The sequence below is a fragment of the Lampris incognitus genome, chromosome 4 (genome assembly GCF_029633865.1).
Source record: "Lampris incognitus isolate fLamInc1 chromosome 4, fLamInc1.hap2, whole genome shotgun sequence".
Classification (NCBI taxonomy): Eukaryota; Metazoa; Chordata; class Actinopteri; order Lampriformes; family Lampridae; genus Lampris; species Lampris incognitus.
Window position 1 is genome coordinate 11,676,251 of NC_079214.1, and position 24,620 is coordinate 11,700,870.

A 24,620-nucleotide genomic window follows, 5' to 3' on the forward strand; every position below is an offset into this window, starting at 1 on the left:
GCCGCTGATGCTGGAAAATCTTCAGTTTTAGTTCTGCTAGATCTAAGTGCAACATTTGACATGATCATTCTGTTTGATTGGAATGTCTGAAACACTGGGTTGGCATCTCTGGTTCAGTTTTAAAGTGGTTTTATTTATACTTGCAAGATAGGTCTTTTAGGGTAGCCATTGGCCAGTCACGGACATCCTCTGTAAAGATGACCTGCGGGGTTTCCTAGGGGTTTGTCCATGGGCCACTCTCGTTCTCTCTCTGCATGTTACCCCTGGGGCATTTCATTCGCATGCATAATGTGAGCTTCCATTTCTTATGCAGATGACACTCCTCTTAACCCTAATGATTTTAAACAGATTAATACACTCCATGACTGCATGCATGGCCTCAAATGTTGGATGGCCCTTCATGTAACTAAATACTGATAAGACTAAGGTACTTGTCCTTGACTCTGACACAGTTTATGCTAAAACTTCAAAACATCTGGGCTCTGTCTCAAAATACAGCTCAAAACTGCAAAAATCTTGGTGTCATCTTTGATAACCATCTCACCTTGAACAAGCACATTAACTCAGTTGTCCAGCCGTGTTTTTTGCAGCTCAGGAGACTCTCCCAAGATCAGTTCAATTTTATCCAATAGAAATTTAGAAACTGTCATACATGCTTTTATTTCCTTTCGTTGGGACTATTGTAACTCCGTCTATACGTCTGATTCAACAGAGTCTACATAAATTAGTCTGTGCAAAATGCAGCAGCCAGACTCCTCACCAAAACCGAAAAGAGACCACATTGCTGTTTTTTTACTGTCTTTCCATTGGCTCCCGGTACATTTTAGAATTGATTTTAATATATTATTAACTTTTAAGGCCCACTCTGGACTCACACCCAAGTACATTTCAGATCTTCTGACACCATACATGCCTGGTGGCAACTTAAGGTCCTCAACCAAGGCTCTGCTAGCCATTTTCCACTATCTAGGCTGAGGGCCAAGGGTGACCGGGGTTTTTCTGTTCGGGCTCCTACACTCTGGAACACGATCAGACTGGCCAGCTCCCTATCCTCTTTTAAACCCCTCTTGAAAACATACATTTATAAATATGCTTATTCAGGATCTGTGGTCTGAATTTATCATTTGCTTATCTCGTTTATATTTTATTACAATTTATTTACCGATTGTTGATTATTTTATTTATTTTACATTGTTTTATTGTACTTATTTTATCTTTCCTCATATGCCACACTTCTTGCTTTTATATTTACTTCTCAGTGTTGTTCAACTCTTAAACTGTTTTGAAATTGTTTTTTATCATTGTTTGTTTATTAATATTTTTGTTTTATAAAGCACTTTGTAACTTTGTTTTGAAAAGTGCTATATAACTAAAAGTATTATTATTATTATCATTATTATTATTATTATCATTATCATCATTGTTATTATTATTATTATTATTATGGTATTTCACGAGGGTGGTAAAACCAATTGCCACTTTGATGGAGAAAATATATGCTGATCTTTTCTTCTGGGGTAAAATGCCCGTTATGATCAACACCTGTGATTTTGCCAATGGCAGACTCACAGTCTGAAAATCTCCAACTGAGTTTGCCAACACACTTGGGATCGTAAGAAGCTGTGAAATTAAAGTGTACATGGAAGCGTGCAAAATGGGGCTCAAAACTCACTACCCTCATATGTAGAACATGATCATTTAAATATGAATCTAGAGGCAAGACATTATCACCGTATCAACATCAAATTATTCTGTCCATGGGTACAACATCTGCAACTTTACATATGTGGATTAACATATTCATAATATGTATGAAGAGGTAATTAATTAATGCAATGCACAGCTCATCCTGACCAAACAAAGCAACTTACAGATAATCACACAGGCCTATGCAAGAAAACATGTGCAAGCATGGATGTGTTGGGGCAGCATGGCTCAGGAGGTAGAGCGGGTCATCTTATAGTCGGAAGGTCGCTGTTAGATGCCCGAGTCCTCAACAGATCTTGTTGAAGAGTCCTTGGGAAAGACTCTGAACCCCTAACTGCTCCTGATGAGCAGGTTGGCGCCTTGCATGGCCGCCTCCCCCATCAGTGTATGAATGTGTGTGTGAATGGGTGAATGTGAGGCATATACTGTTCAGTGCTTTGAGGGGTCGGTAGACTAGAAAAGCGCAATATAAAATGCAGTCCATTTACCATTAATGTATAAAATGTGTTAATCCTTGGTCTGTCTTTTGTGTCATGTGGCAGCAAATACTCACAACTTGGTCATCTAATACTTGCAAAGTGGTCGCACTAGCCCTTCAGAATTCACTTAGGTGGTGGGCAATTCAGCCAAAGACGGCGATGTCCTGATCATCCCCAAGAGTGGCTATTTCATAGGTGATTGAACGTGATAAGTGTTTGAAGGCTCTAGTCTAGTCTTTGCTGACAGCTTGATAACTATTTTCTTCCCCCTTTTTCAATTTTACCACTTCCATTTCTCTCCTTTTGATTTTCTTTTTCCAACTTCTTTCTCAACTTTCCCCTCTTCCTGCCCCCCGCTGCCCTTTCTTTCTTTTCTTTTCTTTTCTTTTTTTCTTTTTTTGCATTACTTTCACTCTCACTGCCCTGCTCAATCTAGTGGTTCTGCTGGACACCACAACAGTGCTAGGAGAACTGGACTGGAGGACCTTTCCGGTCAATGGGGTGAGTGATATTCAGATGTTTCTTCTTCTTTTGTTTACAACCCAGTGTTGTTATTTATATCAAGTGGTTGCACAAATATTTATCCGAATTATATATCTTATGTTGACCATACTCATAATTTTTAAGTACTCTCAGCTCAATAGAATTGTGAGATTTTGGCTCAGCCAGTTTGATTACAGTTTACTCTAATTTCCCGAGTTATTCCAACTACACCCATGTTCAGTATACTTAAATGTATTAAGTACATTGGGTTGCTATTAACTGATGTTTTTTTTTTTATTAAATCCAACTGTATACTTAAAATCTAAAAATACAAAATTAAGTTTAATCTAAGCTAGCAAGTTAAGGTATTATAAGCATCTTAACCAGTAAAATTAAAATTCACGACAAGGAAACAGACTTGAAAACCGAAACAATACTTGGTGACTTTTATTGCCAATGAATAAAGATGTAACAAACATTAACACACAAAATACACAATAGAAATAGTGAAAGCCAGTGTATACTTAATCATCCAGTAAGACTGAAAATGTTTTTTCTTCTTAACTTATGCCATTTAACTGTACGAGTTCCCTCAAACACACTTTACACTGAACTCTCAATTGAAGTAGTCAAAAGTTAAATTGAAGACAAGGAAAAGAGGATCCAGAGATGAGATTCCCACCGCACAAACATAAAAACACAAAATGCATAAAAAGTAGATAAAAAAAATCAATACAAAAGGTTCTGCTACGCAGCATCGTCATCTTAAGAGTAGGCAGAACACAATTTGTTTTCTCCTTAACGACGTCTGTTATGCAAAAACTCCATATGAGCTGCGGACGATGAAGAGTATATACGATAAAGAGTGAGGACCTGCTGCTGACGTTCCAGTTACAGCAAAAACTCTCGTGACTCATATCCAGAAATAGCCAGAAAGATGCAAAATGTCCTCATTTCAACTGATACGAAACAGCTAAACTGAATATTAAACATAATGAATGATAGACTGGCGTCGCCCATCTTTCCTTCAGGAGAAACGAGAACACGGGAATTTCAAACCCACATTCCCAGATGGGTGAATCAGTTCATCTGGCACCACGTTTAGTGGGAGAAACGTTTCATCCCTCATCTAACTTCATGACACAAACCACATTATAAAAAAAAATCACTGCTTGACGTGCACAAGCCGTACTTCAGCCATTTGACACTTGTGGCCAGTGGAGACCACACCGTCCACTAACGTGGAGGCCTGGTTTTGTTCTTTAGTCCAAGGACTTTGAGATACTTTATTCATCCCTGTGGGGAAATTACGCTCTGTATTTAACCCATCCTAGCTGTGTAGCTAGGAGCAGCGGGCAGCCGCCATGTAGCACCTGGGGACCAACTCCAGTTCTTCTTTCCATTGCCTTGCTCAGGGGCACAGACAGGAGTATTAACCCTAACATGCATGTCTTTTTGATGGTGGGGGAAACCGGAGCACCCGGAGAAAACCCACCGCAGACACAGGGAGAACATGCAAACGCCACACAGAGGACAACCTAGGATGACCCCCAAGGTTGGACAACCCCGAGGTTCGAACCCAGGGCCTTCTTGCTGTGAGGTGACAGCGCTAACCACTGTGCCACCGCAGCCTTTCACCATCCATTCTGCAAGAAGACTTTTTGAATGAATTCGTAGTAGTGTCTCAGCTCTTGTAGGCAAGGCTCAGCGCATAGATAACTCCTAGCAGCCTCGGGCTACAGATCCAATGTTGTCCAGAATTATTACTCTTCAACGAAAATGCCAACATCTTCATGTTCCCAGCATCTTCACCCTCCTTGTTTATGACATATACACTCTCATGGTGATGTTCTGCAGGTCTCTCATGACGCCATTTCCTTGAAAATCGTGTAAAAAAAAGAAAAAAAGAAAAAAAAGGCAAACATGAGATTATACCATAGACTTAACTACTACGGTTACTTTTGGCTGCTCCCGTTAGGGGGCGCCACAGTGGATCATCCGTTTCCATCTCTTCCTGTCCTCTGCATCTTCCTCTGTCGCACCAGCCACCTGCATGTCCTCCCTCACCACATCCATAAACCTCCTCTTTGGCCTTCCTCTTCTCCTCTTCCCTGGCAGCTCCATATTCAGCATCCTTCTCCCAATATACCCAGCATCTCTCCTCCACACATGTCCAAGCCATCTCAGTCTTGCCTCTCTTGCTTTGTCTCCAAACCGTCCAACCTGAGCGGTCCCTCTAATATACTCGTTCCTAATCCTGTCCTTCTTCTTCACACCCAGTGAAAATCTTATCATCTTCACCTCTGCCACCTCCAGCTCCTCCTCCCGTCTTTTCGTCATTGCCACTGTCCCCACACCATACAACATGGCTGGTCTCACTACCATCTTCCCTTTAACTCTTGCTGTAGACTTCAATGCACGAGAATCCTGCTGATGTGGTAGTCTATTTCTTAAAAAGCAGTATTTTTTTGAAACTGGATGTCCCACACATACACGCTTTATGTCGTCTCTCTAACGCTTTCACAGTTACTAAACCTACCAGAGACCACCTGGTTGATCAATGAGATCTTTTGTGGACTAACGTGTTGTGCCATTGTATTCGAATACAATGGCACAACACGTTCCAATGTCACTTTGGATAAAAGCGTCTGCTAAATGAAATGGTAAACCAAAGTTGTTGTTAAATCTTTCGCCCAGCAGTTTTCTCATGAACTTCGTCATTAAGATTTTGCCTTCTTTGTTTCCCTTGTAGTAAATGTGCCGCTACATCCCACTGCAAGGGCTTTTTCCCCCCCTCTAATTACAACGTCAACAAAATTCCCGTGTTAAGAAATGGGTTGTCATGACCGAAGAGAACGCTCAATTTCCAATAGTGAACTTAGGATCGTAGGATTTTGCTTCTGTAATAAACTGCAATATAATTATACTCCCTGATGATACTTCCCTCGTCTTCCCCAAGGTAGAGACAGGGTGCCTTGAGGATTGCTGCTCTTTTAAGGTGGACATCACTCGTAGCCTACATGGATTGACACCATTTGTGCTAGAGTATGAGTGTCCCCAAATAAAATAACAATTACACCAAAAGGTGACTTCAAATTTCAGAATTTGTCGAACTACTGGTACCCTGAATGCTGTGCATGCTGATTTTGTTGTGCACAAGTTGTGTTAGATGAACGTACTGGCCCTCTTCTGCAGCTGTAATGTGCGGCCAAAACGTCTGCAGGAACAGGGTGATGCTTAGTCCATCAGCACCCCAAATCCCTAAGAAATGTTTGACGTCTTTTTGAATCTGTGCTGCTAAGGATTTCAGCTGTTATGAAGAATATCTAATGATGGCTAGGTACACTTCATAAAGCAGCTGCTCAGTGTGTATGGGGGGAAAATAAGCGTTTCAGAATTTCTTGGCGTTGTGTACACACATATTTACCTCTGCTGAGATATCCAAATGTTTGGCTGTTTTCTAGTCAGCAGCACCTCCCTTCTGAGAAACAGCTGTCAGCTGCAGTGAATTGCTGTCCAGCTGTTCTATCTATCTATCTATCTATCTATCTATCTATCTATCTATCTATCTATCTATCTATCTATCTATCTATCTATCTATCTATCTATCTATCTATCTATCTATCTATCTATCTATCTATCTATCTATCTATCTATCTGTCTGTCTGTCTCTCTCTCTCTCTATCTATCTATCTATCTATCTATCTATCTATCTATCTATCTATCTATCTATCTATCTATCTATCTATCTATCTATCTATCTATCTATCTATCTATCTATCTATCTATCTGTCTGTCTGTCTGTCTGTCTGTCTGTCCATCCATCTATCTATCTAACCATCTATCTGTCTGTCTGTCTATCTGTTTGTCTGTCTGTCCGTCTGTCCGTCCGTCCGTCCATCCATCCATCTATCTATCTGTCTGTCTGTCTGTCTGTCTATCTGAATATCTGACTGTGTGTGTGTGTACACAGAAAAGACAAAAGAAGACAAATGATCAACACACATTGTCTGCAGCCAAGAAAATAGTTTGTGTTATGCCATTTTTGTCACCAAAGTATCATTAAAGAACTGTTCCGATGCAGATTTTGTTTTCTCACCATTATCTGAGATTGACTTTGTAGGCAAGCAATGGCCTGTCCATAGGTGCAGGCTTCAGTAGATCTGTGGTGGACACATGACATGTTTTTAACGTCGTTAAGTGTGGAAAGAAGCGCTGAATGTGAATCCAGCCAGGCCACGGGGAGGACTCAGTGTAAAAAGGTTCATCAACTGAGTAATGTTGTTGATGGCACCTGTTGATCGAGTCAAGTGGACAAACTTCTGTTTTGGACATTTCAAGGGCAAGGAACACTTGGTGACCTTTGGAAATAAATATGGCATATTTAGATGGGAAGAATATTCTTTAGGGGCGGCACGGTGGTGCAGCAGTTGGCGCGATCACCTCACACTAAGAAGGTCCTGAGTTCCAGCCCTGGGGTAGTCCAACTTTGGGGGTCGTCCTCTGTGTGGAGTTTGCATGCTCTCTGCGTGGGTTTCCTCCGGGTGCTCCGGTTTCCTCCCACAGTCCAGAGACATGTAGGTCAGGTGAATCGGCTGCACTAAATTGCCCCTAGGTATGAGTGTGTGTGTGTGTGTGTGTTGGCCCTATAGAGTTTAACCCAGGGCTAACGATTCAAGCCCACCCTCACCAAACCAAAACCGAGTCAGAGGGTTGCCTGATCCTAAACACAATTCATGATTTTTCTGCCAGGTGTGAACAAACTGGGCACGAGCGTGGCGCACTTGTGCATTTTTAGTACATATTTTAGGTGATTCGGTGATGCAGGCGCTGCCCTGATGCAGTTGATGAAGAGGCTGGATTAGGATGAATACGTTGTAAGAAGGTGGAGCTGAGGCCTGCTTCAACATGGCCTATCAGATCAGCTCCACTCACACCCTTTACACGCGCCGTGGCAGACCATATTGTCATTCTAGTGTATGAGAATGGCTCTGCATTCCTCCTCGGTCATGTATGAAATCCGGCGGCAGTAAATTCTTTCCCTGCCCCACCACCTTCTTCCAATTATATACTTCACCCCTACCAATTGTGGCAAAGAAAACACACTTGATTTAAAGCAGCGTGCAAGAAGATCATTATTCCGCGGCCTGGGTGGCATAACTCACGAGCTGACCTCAGCATTGTCACACCGTGCACGAGCCTGCAGAGATTTACAATGGACATACAGTGGCTTGCAAAAGTATTCATACCCCTTGAACTTTTCCACATTTTGTCACGTCACGACCACAAACATAAATATATTTTATTGGAATTTTATGTGAAAGACCAACACAAAGTGGCACACAACTGTGAAGTACAAAGAAAATTACACATGATTTAAAAAAAATTTTACAAATAAAAAACTGAAAAGTGCGGTGTGCAAAAGTATTCAGCCCCCTTTTCTCTGCGTGCAACCAATTGCCTTCAGAAGATGCCTGATGATTGCTGAATGATCGAATGTTGACCTAATGACTAAATAGAGTCAAGCTGTGTGTAATCTAATCTCAGTACAAATACAGCTGTTCTGTGACGGCCTCAGAGGTTTGTTAAGAGAATATCGGGGAGCAAACAGCATCATGAAGTCCAAGGAACACACCAGACAGGTCAGGGATAAAGCTGTGGAGAGGTTTAAAGCAGGGTTAGGCTATAAAAAGATTTCCCAAGCTTTGAACATCTCACGGAGCGCTGTTCAATCCATCATCCAGAAATGGAAAGAGTATGGCACAACTGCAAACCTACCAAGACACGGCCGTCCACCTAAACTTACAGGCCGAACAAGGAGAGCACTGATCAGAGATGCAGCCAAGAGGCCCATGGTGACTCTGGAGGAACTGCAGAGATCCACAGCTCAGGTGGGAGAATCTGTCCACAGCACAACTATTGGTCCTGCACTGCACAAATCTGGCCTTTATGGAAGAGTGGCAAGAAGAAAGCCATTGTTAAAAGAAAACCATAAGAAGTCCCATTTGCAGTTTGCCAGAAGCCATGTCGGAGACACAGCAAACATGTGGAAGAAGGTGCTCTGGTCAGATGAGACCAAAATTGAACTTTTTGGCCTAAATGCAAAACGCTATGTGTGGCGGAAAACTAACACTGCACATCACTCTGAACACACCATCATCCCCACTGTCCAACATGGTGGTGGCAGCATCATGCTCTGGGGGTGCTTCTCTTCAGCAGGGACAGGGAAGATGGTCAGAGTTGATGGGAAGATGGATGGAGCCAAATACAGGGCAATCTTGGAAGGAAACCTGTTGGAGTCTGCAAAAGACTTGAGACCGGGGCGGAGGTTCACCTTCCAGCAGGACAACGACCCTAAACATAAAGCCCGGGCTACAATGGACTGGTTTAAAACAAAACATATTCATGTGTTAGAATGGCCCAGTCAAAGTCCAGACCTAAATCCAATTGAGAATCTGTGGCAACATCTGAAAACTGCCGTTCACAAACGCTCTCCATCTAATCTGACTGAGCTTGAGCTATTTTGAAAAGAAGAATGGGCAAAAAATTCAGTCTCTAGATGTGCAAAGCTGGTAGAGACATACCCCAAAAGACTTGCAGCTGTAGTTGCAGCAAAAGGCGGTTCCACAAAGTATTGACTCAGGGGGGCTGAATACTTTTGCACACCGCACTTTTCAGTTTTTTATTTGTAAATTTTTTTTTTTAAATCATGTATAATTTTCTTTGTACTTCACAATTGTGTGCCACTTTGTGTTGGTCTTTCACATAAAATTTCAATAAAATATATTTATGTTTGTGGTCGAAACGTGACAAAATGTGGAAAAGTTCAAGGGGTATGAATACTTTTGCAAGCCACTGTAAGTGTGGACTAGAGTTGGACACAGGGAGATTATCACGACTCAGTGAAAGAAAATTCTCTCGTCCCATGGCTGATAATGAAAACGGCTCCTGGTTCATTTCGCTAAAGCCCACTATAGCCCAGTCTCATTAGAGCCGGGACGGAGGTCAGACTGTAGTATAGACAGGTTATACTTCCTCTGTTGGACCAGACTTTGGTTTACATGAAATTAAACCGCCAGGCATCGTTTTTTGGTTTTCCGATTAACTTATTAAGGGTGTTGCACTCGGCGAGTTGCTGCTATTGGTTTAAAGATTTATATTTTAGTGGGGCGTTAACATGCATGGCGACACATTTGGATCGATGTTCCCCATAGGCCTGCGCCTACGCCGCTGCACGAAAATAGATCCCTGCACCTGCGTCTGCAGGCAAGGGCGTAAGCACAGCTGGAAGTGGACACCAACAACTGTACTGCGCCTGCGGGTCTGCACCCGCCCCCAGTCGCACCACCACGCGCACCTCTCGCAGGTGGGTTTCTCTCACCCCACGAAATTACCAGACGGATGCATGCCGGGAAGATTTGCCTTGTGGCTAAGGAAATTACCCATCAGCCTACGTTTGTGCCACAGTGAAAACAGAGCTCTTTGTGTTTGTTTTTCAGTGGAACAAAATATAATATGGTACTCAGCAGGAGAGTTGTGTTCTGTTATCTTTACGCCGACAGTCAGGAACTGTCCGCTGTGCAGAAAGAAAGACGTAGAAATCCCAGCTACGGTGTTCTCCAGAAACAAGTAACTACATAATCAGAGAACAGTCCGGACCCAAACTTTAAAGTCAGAAAATACCCCTAACCCATCCTAAATCCGTCAGGTTGTTGTGATGTGCTGCATCTGGTCTGAGCATAAAGTTGGGGCATATGTCAATACTATCTGACACCCATTTAAAATGAGAAATTCCAGTTGTGGATTTTACGAGTGTGTCGGCAACACTGTCTGTATGTCTCTGCGCCGATGTCACAAAGAGAAATTCCAGTACATCCACTATACATGAGAGTTAAACGTTATTTGCGGGCGTTTCCACAGACACAATTGGCCTTGTCTGTGGGTGGGAAGCCGGATGTGAAGAGTAGAGTAATTGGCCAAGTACAGTTGGGGAGAAAAAAGGGGGGGGGGGCAAAAAGTTATTTGGATTCTGATGTGACAGCTTTTTTAAATAGGTAGTGAGTGCTTTGTGGGAAGGTACAATGAATTGCAAAATAGAACAAAATATAAGCAACAAGCTTACACAGTTGCATCCATCCATTATCCCAAGCCGCTTATCCCAATCCGGGTCACGGGATGCTGGAGCCTATCCCAGCAGTCATTGGGCGGCAGGCGGGGAGACGCCCTGGACAGGCCACCAGCACCAGTCTGACAGGGCTGACACATACACACCTTGGGACAATTTAGTGTGGCCGATTCACCTGACCTACATGTCTGGACTGTGAGAGGAAACTGGAGCACACCCATGCAGACATGGGGAGAACATGCAAACTCCACACAGAGGACACCCCCGGGATGACCCCCAGGGTTGGACAACCACGGGGTTTGAACCCAGGACCTTCTTGCTGTGAGGCGACTGCGCTAACCACTGTGCCACCAAGCTTACTGCACCTGGTAATCCCAGGCGGTCTCCCATCCAAATACTGACCAGGCCCAACCCTGCTTAGCCTTCGAGATTGGATGAGATTGGGTGTTATCGTACACAGCATACACGGTTATGATGTTGAAATATATGTGACATGGGACAGTTCTCTGCAAGATAAAATTTTCAAGCTGCTCAAGAGCTAATGTTATTCTCATATTCAGGGACTAAAGATAGCTGTAGCGATTTATACTCGACATCTTTTCTACCATTAGTTAGATGACATTGGTCAGTATTAGCGTTTATTGAGTGCTTTGTGTTAGCTAAGGTAGGGGGCAGTAAGCTCTTACGGTCTCTTCTTCCATGCAGTTTAATCATAACTGCTCAGAAATGACTCTATGGATCATTCACGACGCTTCATGAAAACACAGTAAAGGTATCAGAAGATCTCGAGGTCCACCTGTAACTCCTTGCGACACCTTTTGCACCCTTATTGATAAAAGTGAACACTGCACAGGGTGTGTCGTACTCCTGGACTGTTTGCCCTTGAAACAACAACACTGGTGAACTCGGAACCATGCTATCGAGCGGGGCTTCTCACTTTGTGCTTACTTACTGCTTTTTCCATTCATCCCTGAAGTCCACTTAATGTAGTCTCCTGAGACCCGGGGAAAATAATGTTGTTTAATTTCTTATTTTTGTATGTAAATTAAGTGTTGGGGTGGTAAAACACACATTGCAAAGAAAAACATGTTAAAACTTGATTTTGTTCAAATTTTACAACATGCCCGCTGTAGTGGACAACCCCCCCCCACATGTGACGTCATTAAGGGAAAACAGGACTGAATACAGTGGCATGTATAGTATGAGAGATACGAGCAAAAACGCTACGTCCACCACAGTGGACAAAAATGAATTGCTGGGTCTCAAGACAACACTGCAGTTTAAGTTAGAATTCACATTCTAGCATCCACAAAAGTGATTTCCAGAAACGCTGCTAAATCTCAGAAACTTAGGGTTAAAAGAGGCTGCCCTGGCTTTGTGTTACAATAGAGCACATACAGATTGTTCATTTACCCTGAATGCTATGGAATAAACCACAGCTAGGAAAGACCCTGCTGGGGAAAAAAAAATCAGTGTGTCATCTTTGTGTGCCCACGCCTGCTGTAAGGTCACTGTTTTTGATTTTATTAATATCATGAATATTTCATCTGGGACTTTTTTCTCTCTCATTATTTTACAGTTGTAAATTGGGTTGGGACAAAAGATAGCTGGGGAACTGTTCCTGCTGTTGAACTATTATTAGTAATGTAATAAATCAATCGAGAGTAAAACCAATAAGCAGCAACAAAATACAAAGACGTGTTTAGGGCCGTACCGATACTGAAACGTCTTCTCTTCCCCCTTGTGCGGCCCGAACAGATTTTGCTGTGGGGAGCAACAACACCATTAATTGGTTGAAAAAAAAAAACCACAACAAAACACCACCGCCTGACTTCGCATCAAATCAATAATTCATCACAACAACAGGGATGTAATGATATTTTCACAACATTTCTCTCTCTCCCTTTCCTTTACTCTGACAATGACAAATAGGGCTGTTTTAATCAAAACCTCATCTCTCTCTGCCAGTCTGAGTGCCTGCATCATGTTCTTCATAATGTATGTATACATGTTTATTTGTATGCATGAGTGTGTGTGTGTGGGTGTGAGTGTTTGTTTGTTTGCATAGGTGTGAGCATGCAATTGAATCTCCTCTCTCATTAAAGCCCAATAATGTGTCTCGCAAGACATTCTCCCATGGACTGTGTTTGAATGCACTACAATACTGGAATCTTAATTTGCACGAGTCATGTAAACAACAGTCTAATTGATTTACTTGTAATAATGTTGATACTGAAATGTCAGTTCAGATTATAAAATTTTTGTCACATAATGAGCTATTTGTTTCTTTGTGTGACATAATATACTGCAATCTCAGCCAGCTTTGGGATTGATCTATCAACGGGTTGAAATGCACATTTTCCCTGCATTATTTCTGTTCACTCCCTTAATTCACAGTAGTCAAACACAAGGAATGCCATACTGAGTATTGTGAGAGCATCTTTAAGTTCTAACCATTTCCTGTAGTCAACAGGGATAAGGAACTTAATGTATTCAATAATGGCAGTATGTCTAATTTCACTGGCAATTTAAATATTGATACAATAGTGAATACAGCTGTCTTCCTGAGAACACAACTAATTCTTTTTCCATTCAATATACCTGTATGCTGTATGTAAACATAGCAATTTGTATATATATATATATATATATATATATATATATATATATATATATATATATATATATATATATATATATATATGTACACTACCGTTCAAAAGTTTGGGATCACCCAAACAATTTTGTGTTTTCCATGAAAAGTCACACTTATTCACCACCATATGTTGTGAAATGAATAGAAAATAGAGTCAAGACATTGACAAGGTTAGAAATAATGATTTGTATTTGAAATAAGATTTTTTTTACATCAAACTTTGCTTTCGTCAAAGAATCCTCCATTTGCAGCAATTACAGCATTGCAGACCTTTGGCATTCTAGCTGTTAATTTGTTGAGGTAATCTGGAGAAATTGCACCCCACGCTTCCAGAAGCAGCTCCCACAAGTTGGATTGGTTGGATGGGCACTTCTTTGAGCAGATTGAGTTTCTGGAGCATCACATTTGTGGGGTCAATTAAACGCTCAAAATGGCCAGAAAAAGAGAACTTTCATCTGAAACTCGACAGTCTATTCTTGTTCTTAGAAATGAAGGCTATTCCATGCGAGAAATTGCTAAGAAATTGAAGATTTCCTACACCGGTGTGTACTACTCCCTTCAGAGGACAGCACAAGCAGGCTCTAACAGGTACTATTTAATGAAGATGCCAGTTGGGGACCTGTGAGGCGTCTGTTTCTCAAACTAGAGACTCTAATGTACTTATCTTCTTGCTCAGTTGTGCAACGCGGCCTCCCACTTCTTTTTCTACTCTGGTTAGAGCCTGTTTGTGCTGTCCTCTGAAGGGAGTAGTACACACCGGTGTAGGAAATCTTCAATTTCTTAGCAATTTCTCGCATGGAATAGCCTTCATTTCTAAGAACAAGAATAGACTGTCGAGTTTCAGATGAAAGTTCTCTTTTTCTGGCCATTTTGAGCGTTTAATTGACCCCACAAATGTGATGCTCCAGAAACTCAATCTGCTCAAAGAAGTGCCCATCCAACCAATCCAACTTGTGGGAGGTGCTTCTGGAAGCATGGGGTGCAATTTCTCCAGATTACCTCAACAAATTAACAGCTAGAATGCCAAAGGTCTGCAATGCTGTAATTGCTGCAAATGGAGGATTCTTTGACGAAAGCAAAGTTTGATGTAAAAAAAATCTTATTTCAAATACAAATCATTATTTCTAACCTTGTCCAAGTCTTGACTCTATTTTCTATTCATTTCACAACATATGGTGGTGAATAAGTGTGACTTTTCATGGAAAACACAAAATTGTTTGGGTGATCCCAAACTTTTGAACGGTAGTGTATATATACACTACCGTTCAAAAGTTTGGGATCACCCAAACAATTTTGTGTTTTCCATGAAAAGTCACACTTATTCACCACCATATGTTGTGAAATGAATAGAAAATAGAGTCAAGACATTGACAAGGTTAGAAATAATGATTTGTATTTGAAATAAGATTTTTTTTACATCAAACTTTGCTTTCGTCAAAGAATCCTCCATTTGCAGCAATTACAGCATTGCAGACCTTTGGCATTCTAGCTGTTAATTTGTTGAGGTAATCTGGAGAAATTGCACCCCACGCTTCCAGAAGCAGCTCCCACAAGTTGGATTGGTTGGATGGGCACTTCTTGCGTACCATACGGTCAAGCTGCTCCCACAACAGCTCAATGGGGTTCAGATCTGGTGACTGCGCTGGCCACTCCATTACCGATAGAATACCAGCTGCCTGCTTCTGCTCTAAATAGTTCTTGCACAATTTGGAGGTGTGTTTAGGGTCATTGTCCTGTTGTAGGATGAAATTGGCTCCAATCAAGCGCTGTCCACTGGGTATGGCATGGCGTTGCAAAATGGAGTGATAGCCTTCCTTATTCAGAATCCCTTTTACCCTGTACAAATCTCCCACCTTACCAGCACCAAAGCAACCCCAGACCATCACATTACCTCCACCATGCTTAACAGATGACGTCAGGCATTCTTCCAGCATCTTTTCATTTGTTCTGCGTCTCACAAACGTTCTTCTTTGTGATCCAAACACCTCAAACTTGGATTCATCCGTCCACAACACTTTTTTCCAGTCTTCCTCTGTCCAATGTCTGTGTTCTTTTGCCCATCTTAATCTTTTTCTTTTATTGGTCAGTCTCAGATATGGCTTTTTCTTTGCCACTCTGCCCTGAAGCCCAGAATCCCGCAGCCGCCTCTTCACTGTAGATGTTGACACTGGTGTTTTGCGGGTACTATTTAATGAAGATGCCAGTTGGGGACCTGTGAGGCGTCTGTTTCTCAAACTAGAGACTCTAATGTACTTATCTTCTTGCTCAGTTGTGCAACGCGGCCTCCCACTTCTTTTTCTACTCTGGTTAGAGCCTGTTTGTGCTGTCCTCTGAAGGGAGTAGTACACACCGGTGTAGGAAATCTTCAATTTCTTAGCAATTTCTCGCATGGAATAGCCTTCATTTCTAAGAACAAGAATAGACTGTCGAGTTTCAGATGAAAGTTCTCTTTTTCTGGCCATTTTGAGCGTTTAATTGACCCCACAAATGTGATGCTCCAGAAACTCAATCTGCTCAAAGGAAGGTCAGTTTTGTAGCTTCTGTAACGAGCTAAACTGTTTTCAGATGTGTGAACATGATTGCACAAGGGTTTTCTAATCATCAATTAGCCTTCTGAGCCAATGAGCAAACACATTGTACCATTAGAACCACTGGAGTGATAGTTGCTTGAAATGGGCCTCTATACACCTATGTAGATATTGCACCAAAAACCAGACATTTGCAGCTAGAATAGTCATTTACCACATTAGCAATGTATAGAGTGTATTTCTTTAAAGTTAAGACTAGTTTAAAGTTATCTTCATTGAAAAGTACAGTGCTTTTCCTTCAAAAATATGGACATTTCAATGTGATCCCAAACTTTTGAACGGTAGTGTATATATATGTGTGTGTGTGTGTGTGTGTGTGTGTGTGTGTGTGTGTGTGTGTATATATATATATATATATATATCAACACGGATACAGGAAAAAATGTTTTAATACATTGCAGTACAGGCCTGTTTCATGCGAGATGCACGAAACCATTGCTGAGTCGTGGAAGCCATGCTTGGGGTTGACTGTCTTTAGTCTGGCCATGATTCTCATTTGAACCTCAGTAGTTTCAGCTGTCATAGCTGGTAAGGCTTGTTTCGGTTGGTTGGGGTCTGTCCTAATGTATCTCCTGGCTACTGGGTGGGCAGTCATGGTGCTTAACTGTATAGTCATCCTGTTGGAGCCCCTCCATCTTAAGATGTGACAGCTTCCTTCTATTGATGTTTGAGCATTGAGCCACTAGCTGCTGCTGAGTCAGTGTGGAAATAGGTCTCCTACTGGTCCACAGTTCCCACATTCGCATCATATGGCCCTTCTCCAGGGGTCTACTGTTATAGCAGTATTCCATTAGTTCCAGGTTCTCGGCCCTTGTCCATGAATGTCTTGTTCCAGTAGCCAATTTCTCATCAGGTTGCCCTGTTTTTTCAACACTTGATGCGGGCCTTGTTAACCTGGACAACATCCAAGATGGTATGACTCTATTCATGTTACTCTGGCTTGTATAGCATTAGGAGTCTAAGCCACGGACTCTTACTGGATGTCATGCCGGGAGCAGGAACTGAGGACACAAATGCAGATAGCAGAGACAGGCAGGAATTGAGCAATGCTTTAATGAAGGCAATAAACTTTCAAAAACTGGAGCGGCAGGTACAAACAGCAAGGAAGGCTCAAGGATAAGGCATGAAGCACCAGGCTAACATAGTCTAACATAACAATCCGACAAAGAGACAGGGCAACCAGGGGGAAATATAACTTCTGGGGAGCCAATCAGAGAAATTGGGTACAGGAGAGTAAGATGGGGCAGGAACAGAAATGGCACACCCATCAGGGAATGGGGAACAAGTGAGCAAAGCAGGGACAGGAACAGAAATGGTAAGACCGATGAGCCTTCAAAACAAAACAGGAACCCAGACAACATAACCATGACACTGGAGACATTTCCCAAACAACGTTTGAACCTCCAATCTCTGGCATGGAAAGCCAACGTTCTTTGTTCTTCTTCTTTCCAACTGAGCTATCCAGCTGCTTTTGACTAGGGCAACAGAACACTAATAGCCTTCATCAAGAACCCAATGCAGCACTGGAAAACAATGCCTGAGGTCAGCTGAAAGACAATCACAGAGGTAACCTTCAAATGTGGCATTTACCAAGGTAATGCACTATTCCTGCTGTTCTTCTGCATGTGCCTGAATCCTCTCAGTCAGATCATCATAAAGACTGGATATGGATACAGGTTCAGAAGTGGAGTTACCATCAGCCACCTCCTATACATGGATGACATCAAGCTGTATGCCAGGAATGAGCGAGACATTGACTTGCTGATCCACCTCACTAGGATCTAAAGCGATGACATCAGGATGTCATTCAGACTGGACAAGTGCGGTTGAATGGTGGCAAAAAGAGGAAAGGTGGTGAGCACCAAAGGGGTTGAATTACCAGATGTCAGGATAACAGACGTACAGGACAGTTACAAGTATCTGGGTATTCTACAAGCAAAGGAAACCATGAGGAGGCAGCAAGGAGGTCAACTAATGCCAAATAACTCCAGAGTGTGAGGCAGGTCCTGAGGAGCCAGCTCATTGGGGAGAATAAGATCCAACCAATCAACACATATGCCCTATCAGTCATCAGATACCCAGCTGGAATAATAAGCTGGCCAAAGGAGGAGATAAAAGGCCACAGATATCAGGGCACGGAAACTCCTCACAATGCACAGAGGGTTCCACCCGAAGTCCAGCAGCCTGAGACTGTACGATAAGGGAAAGGATGGGGACTGAGGGTAAGTGAGTGTCAGAGCCACTATTCAGAATGAAACAAGGAACATCCGTGAGTACATCAGAAAGATGGCCCCCAGGATGAACTGCTGAGAGAGTATCTCAGGCAGCAGAAGACAGAGAGTGCGGAAGAAGAAGAAAAGGAGGTATCATGGAAGATCAAGTCCCTCCATAGGATGTACCATCAACAGATAGAAGACATAGCTAATATTGAGAAATCCTACCAATAGCTAGAAAAGGCTGGACTGAAGGACAGCACAGAGGCTCTGATCATAGTAGCACAAGAACAGGCACTCAGGATCAGATAAGTTGAGGCAGGTGTCTATCACACCAGACAACACCCAAGAGATGCAGGCTGTGCAAAGATTCCCCTGAGACAGTCCAGCACTTAGTAGCAGGGTGTAAAATGCCAGCTGGGAAAACGTACACTGAAAGGCATAACCAAGTGGCTGGGATAGTGTACAGGAATATCTGTACTGAATACAGACTGGAAGTCCCCATGTCCAAATGGGAGACACCGCCAAAGGTGGTTGAGAATGGCAGAGCTAAGATTCTGTGGGACTTCAAGTTCTAGACTGACAAGCACGTGCTGGCTAACCAACCAGACATTGTGATTTTTTGACAAGGAACAGAAGACAGCAGTAGTGATTGATGTAGCAATCCTGAGCGACGGCAACACCAGGAAGAAAGAGCACAAGAAGGTAGAGAAATACCAAGGGCTGAGGGAAGAAATAGATTGGATGTGGAAGGTGAAATCCACAGTAGTCCCAGTGGTAATAGGAGCACTAAGGGCTGTCCCCCAAACTGGGAGAGTGGCTCCAGCAGATTCCAGGAACAACATCTGAGGTCTCTGTCCAGAAGGGTGTGGTCCTAGGAACAGCTAGATACTGCGCAGAACCCTCAAACCCCCAGGACTCTGGCAGAAGACCCGAGTTTGAGGAAGAAACATACCACCCAAAAAAGAGGGAGCTGGAGATAGGTAATGCTTTTATAGTGTGTTAAACATGAACATATTTTTTTTGGTTCGACTATGTTTTCCTGCGGCAATATTTAAGTTGGCTTGCTTGTGTGACGACACTGGTTAATAGGATTTCTGTTTTTTTCAGTCTGTGGCATCACCTGAGATATATAGTTAAGTGATGACTAGAAGGCAATGGAGCTGTAAGCGCATAGCACCTACACCTGAGGTAAAGATCTTTCGGGTATGAGCACCCAGTATTGATATTATCTCTATGATAACAACGAACTGAATTCAGATCCAGCCTTCTGGTTATTCATTTCAGAATGTAGAGGTCAGAATGTTTACCTTCTTCAATCACTTGGCTGGGCCACTGACCTTGTGTAAGTGTGAAAATGTAGGAAAGTAATGGGAATATTTCCTGCTCAATGTATCTTACAATTTCACATTTTGTAACATAGATTTGCATAGACTACACATTATCATTAATAATATATAATGAGATTTTTAGTTATCCCTCAAATCATTTTTTATTGATATTCACCAACTGGGTCTAAATTTGTAAACACATAAGACAAATGAGATTTATTCAGCTATTCCAGCATTCCAGATTTGGTCAAGGTTATTATATATTATAGGAGCAGCCACTTATTGCATTGCCAAACTTTGTTAGGTCTATGGGTATGAAGCCACGCTGCACAAATACAAAAAGAGTGATGTTTCTATTGTTTAGCTTGCCTAATAAGCATTTTTTTCACTGTCTCTTTCACTTTCTCTATCTCTGTGTCCTTCTCTCTCCATCTGTCCGTTTTTTTTTCTCCTGGTGACAAAGTGGCCATAATTTTGTTTTTATTTGGTGTATAATGATGTTGTGTATGTTACATAAATAAGCCGCATTTACAGAAGTTGTTTCAGCCAAGCAATCTGATTAGTTCCTAATTAATTGCTGTTATGCCGTTTCTTGTAAGCAGTGAGCAAGTTAACACTGCAGTTGGAGCGGAGGGACTCAATTCTCATATTCAGATAAATCAGCTTGTCTGTCCACTGGACACTTGTGATAAAGCACTACCTAAGTTTTTGTGTTGTTTTCTATGGAGGGGGCATGCTTTGAGCTCTCATGACCAAATGCAGCAACCTAGCCTTTTTTTAGAGCCTGGCGCCGTGAGCTCTTCACCTCTCTCCAAAGTTGAAACGATTTCAACCTCTGGAAAAAGCTGAAGTGTGCAGCTTGATAATGTCACTTTTAGCTGAAGGAGTGGTGGGCCCAGAAAGCAGAAGAAAGCTAACCTTACTTTGCCAGATGAGTAGGGGTGTAAGAAAATATCGATACACTCGAGCATCGCGATATTATCGTTTGTGATACTACATCGATTCTCAAAACCACTATATCGACTTTTGTTTACATGTAAAGGTTCGTGACAAACGTTTTGTGTTGTGTGTAACCGCACGACCGCTAGATAAGCGTTGTAATCCGTCTTCAGCCATTTGACTCTTCCGCTCCAACGCAACAACGTCGACTGAGACAGGAAGTAGCGTAAGCACAAAGAACACGGGCCTGTGAAATCGCAATATATCGCCTTTCTGACAGTATCACGATATTGTAGCGAATTCGGGGGACAACGCAGCCATAGGAACTGCCGCGGCCGGGACGCGAACCCGTATCGCCCGCACCGCAGGAGGCATCGCTAACCGCTCGACTAAAGGGTCAGACCCGCGAGCCAGCGGGTCTACTTATACATGCACGTTACACTACCCCCCCTCCTTCGGGAAGCGCGTCCCCGCGCTTAAGCATATTAGCTCCTTCACGCGTCAGGGCGCATGCGCTGCCGATGGCCTTACGGTCGCTCCATCCCACTTCTGACACCAATGTAGTGAATTCGGGGGGACAACGCAACCACAGGAACTGCCGCGGCCGGGACGCGAACCCGTATCGCCCGCACCGCAGGAGGCATCGCTAACCGCTAGACTAAAGGGTCAGGCCCGCGAGCCAGCGGCCAGCGTGTCTACTTATCCATGCACGTTACAATATATTGCGATATATTGAATCGTGACCCCTGTATCGTGATATGTATGGTATCCTCACAAAAACACAACCCTACAGATTAGGGAGGACAAGAAAAACAAATGGATGAGAATGAAGCAATTGATGGCATCTATGGCAGAAAACCAGGTTTTAGGGATACTTCTTTTGCCATGAAACTTCTTATTCCACCTCACTACCGACCAGGTATCTCGCGTCCAGCGCTGTTATTTGTGCAGCGCTATCCGAGTGCTCGTCTCTACTGCTAGCACTAACACGTTTTCCTGGAAGCTCTCTGGCGGACTCACAGCTTAAGCAATGCCATACTCTTTGTGCATAAAGCCTATGTTGGGAAGCAAAGGGGGGGGGTGTTGGGGGCTACTTTACAAATGTATTCTGTTAAAATTACAAATTACCTTGGAACACCGCATTATGCAATAATCTGCTGCATTTTGTAATAAAACGCCTGAATGCAATATGTAACACATTTTGCACTTTTTATGACGAAAATGTAATAATATGGTGCATTATGTAATAATGAACCAAAATATCACGATATTAAAGTAAAATTCTGGTTACTTTCAGTTACCTCAATGTCAAATATGGAGAAAAAAAACGAGAAAATAAGATTAATAACATGACTTTTACTTAAGTGCATTTTGTAACAGCGAAACGACGTAACCCTAGAAAGGACAATGGGGACACCAAGCTTTTAAGCATCAAGACATGTAGCAAAAAGGCAAACAGACAATGATGTTTTAGTTAAATACATAGATTAAAGGCACCCACACCCACCCTCGTTTAGGTCAGGTATATGAATGGAGAGTATCCACAGTGTTTTTTTTTTTCAATCAACAGATCCGGTGTCCACCTACTGAACTTTCAAGAAGAACATCATGAAAGACATTCTGACAATAGGCCTGTGGGTTCCCAATTAAAGTATAGGCTGTGGCTATATATGTACCACATTGTCCTACACAAACACTATTTGTCCCATATTTGGTTTGTTGGCGTCTGGTCACCCTACATGCAAGCCAGAGTAAAAGAAGGTGCCACACAGGAAATTTGGGCAGCCCATCAGTAGTCAGGTCAAACTTTACGTATATAACACATTTCATGCACAGAGCAACACAATGTGATTTACATAAGGTGACAATACAATCGAAACACAATCATAAAAGTGCAAATGTAGAAAATAACGACGCATATCTATCTGTATTCATTTTTAACATGTGCCTGCACATTGTTTTTAACGACAATAGAACACTGAATTGAATTGAATTGAATTGAATATCAACAAAGTGTTAATGCAGTTATACAGGAATCGGAGCAGAATATACAAATATCAAAATATACAAACCACACACACCAATCACTTAGCCACAGGCTGCTGTGAAAAGAAAGGTTTTTAACATGCTTTTAAAAAGTGTTTGTTTGGCGGCCTCTCTCAGGTCCTCAGGCAGGGCATTCCATCTACTTGGGGCATAAATACAAAAGGCAGCTTCCCCTGGTTTAGAGTTGGTATGAGGGATAGTTAAAAGACCACTGCCTTTGGGTGTGAGAGTTCTTGCTGGTTTGTATCAAGGCCATTTAGAGCTTTGTATACAAGTACCAGAATTTTAAAATCGATTCTAGTTCTGACAGGGAGCCAATGCAGAGCTCTAAGGACAGGTGTAATGAATGTGTTCATGCTTTTTAGTTCCGGTGAGAAAAAATGCAGCTGCATTTTGAATTAACTGTAATTGCTGCCCAACTGATTTTGGTAGGCTGGTGAATAGACCATTGCAGTAGTCTAGTCACCTTGTTATAAAAATTTATCAAGAGTCTGATTTTGATAGAAAACCCCCTAGTTTTGCAATGTTTTTAAGATGGTAGAAGGCTGTTCTTATGAGATGATTGATATGGTTCTTAAATTTTAGATTGCTATGATTACACCCAGATTTCTAGCTTCGCTTTTGCACCCCAGAGACAGAGAACTGAGATGAGCTGCAATTCTTTGTCTCTTGAGTCTTTGCACTAAAAATTAGTATTTCTGTTTTGTCTTTGTTCAATTGTAAAAAGTTCCCGGACATCCTTAGATCAATATCATCAGTACACAGAGTTAGGGAGTGTATGGGATCTAGGCCATTAGGAGATAGGGATATGTACAGTTGTGAATCATCTGCGTACTTACGGTAATTTATTTTGTGTTTCTGTATATCATGCGCGAGTGGGAACATACAGCGATTAAATAGTAATGGTCCAAGAAACGAACCTTGGAGTATCCCATACAGAATACCCACTTTCGGCAAAGTCTCCAATGGACACAAAGAACCGCTTGTCCTGTGGGTAGGTTCTAAAGCAGTTAGGCTGGCCCATTTTTCTAATCTCTCTAGTAAGATATCATGGTCAACAGTGTTTTGGGTTTTTTTTGTGAATTTATATACTATATATATAACTTTGTTAAAAGAAACACTCAGCGGTAGGGAAAGTGCTCAACAAATAAGGAGCAAAATAATCCAGTGAGTCAAGCAAATTCTTTATGAGACAGTACAAGCCTGTTTCATGCCATAAGCAATCATCAGCTGTCAATATATATATATATATATATATGTGTGTGTGTGTGTGTGTGTGTGTGTGTGTGTGTATATAGAGATATATATAGATAGATCGATAGATAGCGTTTTTTTTTCTTCCTGAAAACCATCAATGGTGTAGATAAAAGTGCTCGACAAATGAGGAGTGGAATATTAAGATAGATGTAGGTAAAAAAAACTTTAATACTATTCAGTACAAGCTTGTTTCGTGCGTCACGCGCTCATCAGCTGCCAATGTGATTGAACTGAATTGAATTGAATCACATTGGCAGCTGATGAGTGCGTGACACACAAAACAAGCTTGTACCAAAATGTATTAAAGTTTTTTTCCTACATCTATGTTTTATATATATATATATATATATATATATATATATATATATATATATATGACACACATGGCAGAATTGATCATTTTTATGTACAGTATAAAAGGCATGGAGCCTCCCTTTGCAGACCAATCACAATTGAAAGCGTGACAGTAATTGCACAATGAAAGTTGCAAATTACCTCATAGCTTGCTTTTAAAATCCTAATTTAAGGATCTTGGGGAACATGACTGAGGTATATTTATGTTGAATCTTCTATTTTTGTACTTACTAAATAGATTGAATAGCGTTCGGGTGCTAGATTTCCTTAAAGTGCTCTTTATCAAGGGATTAACTTCAAAACATTTCTCATCACCACTAGATTTCCATGTTTTGCTTTGTACTGGAAACCAAGTAAATGACAGTTTAACAAGTGTTAAAGCTACGGGTAGCTGATGTATATCTCATTGCCTCAGAGAGCCTGCTTGGGCAATAGCCTATCT

General features: G+C 41.9%; 1 protein-coding gene across 2 annotated transcripts in view; it reads left to right on the forward strand.

The window, feature by feature from the left end:
- Nucleotides 1-2,600: 2,600 nt before the first annotated feature.
- Nucleotides 2,601-24,620, forward strand: part of epha6 (eph receptor A6) — a 92,422-nt gene continuing 70,402 nt past the window's right edge. Inside the window, exon 1 of one of the 2 annotated variants that reach the window (XM_056278608.1) lies at nt 2,601-2,687. The gene's annotated coding sequence lies outside the window, so the exon portion shown is untranslated. The remainder of the gene's footprint in view (nt 2,688-24,620) is intronic. The other variant, XM_056278609.1, reaches the window with a different exon arrangement.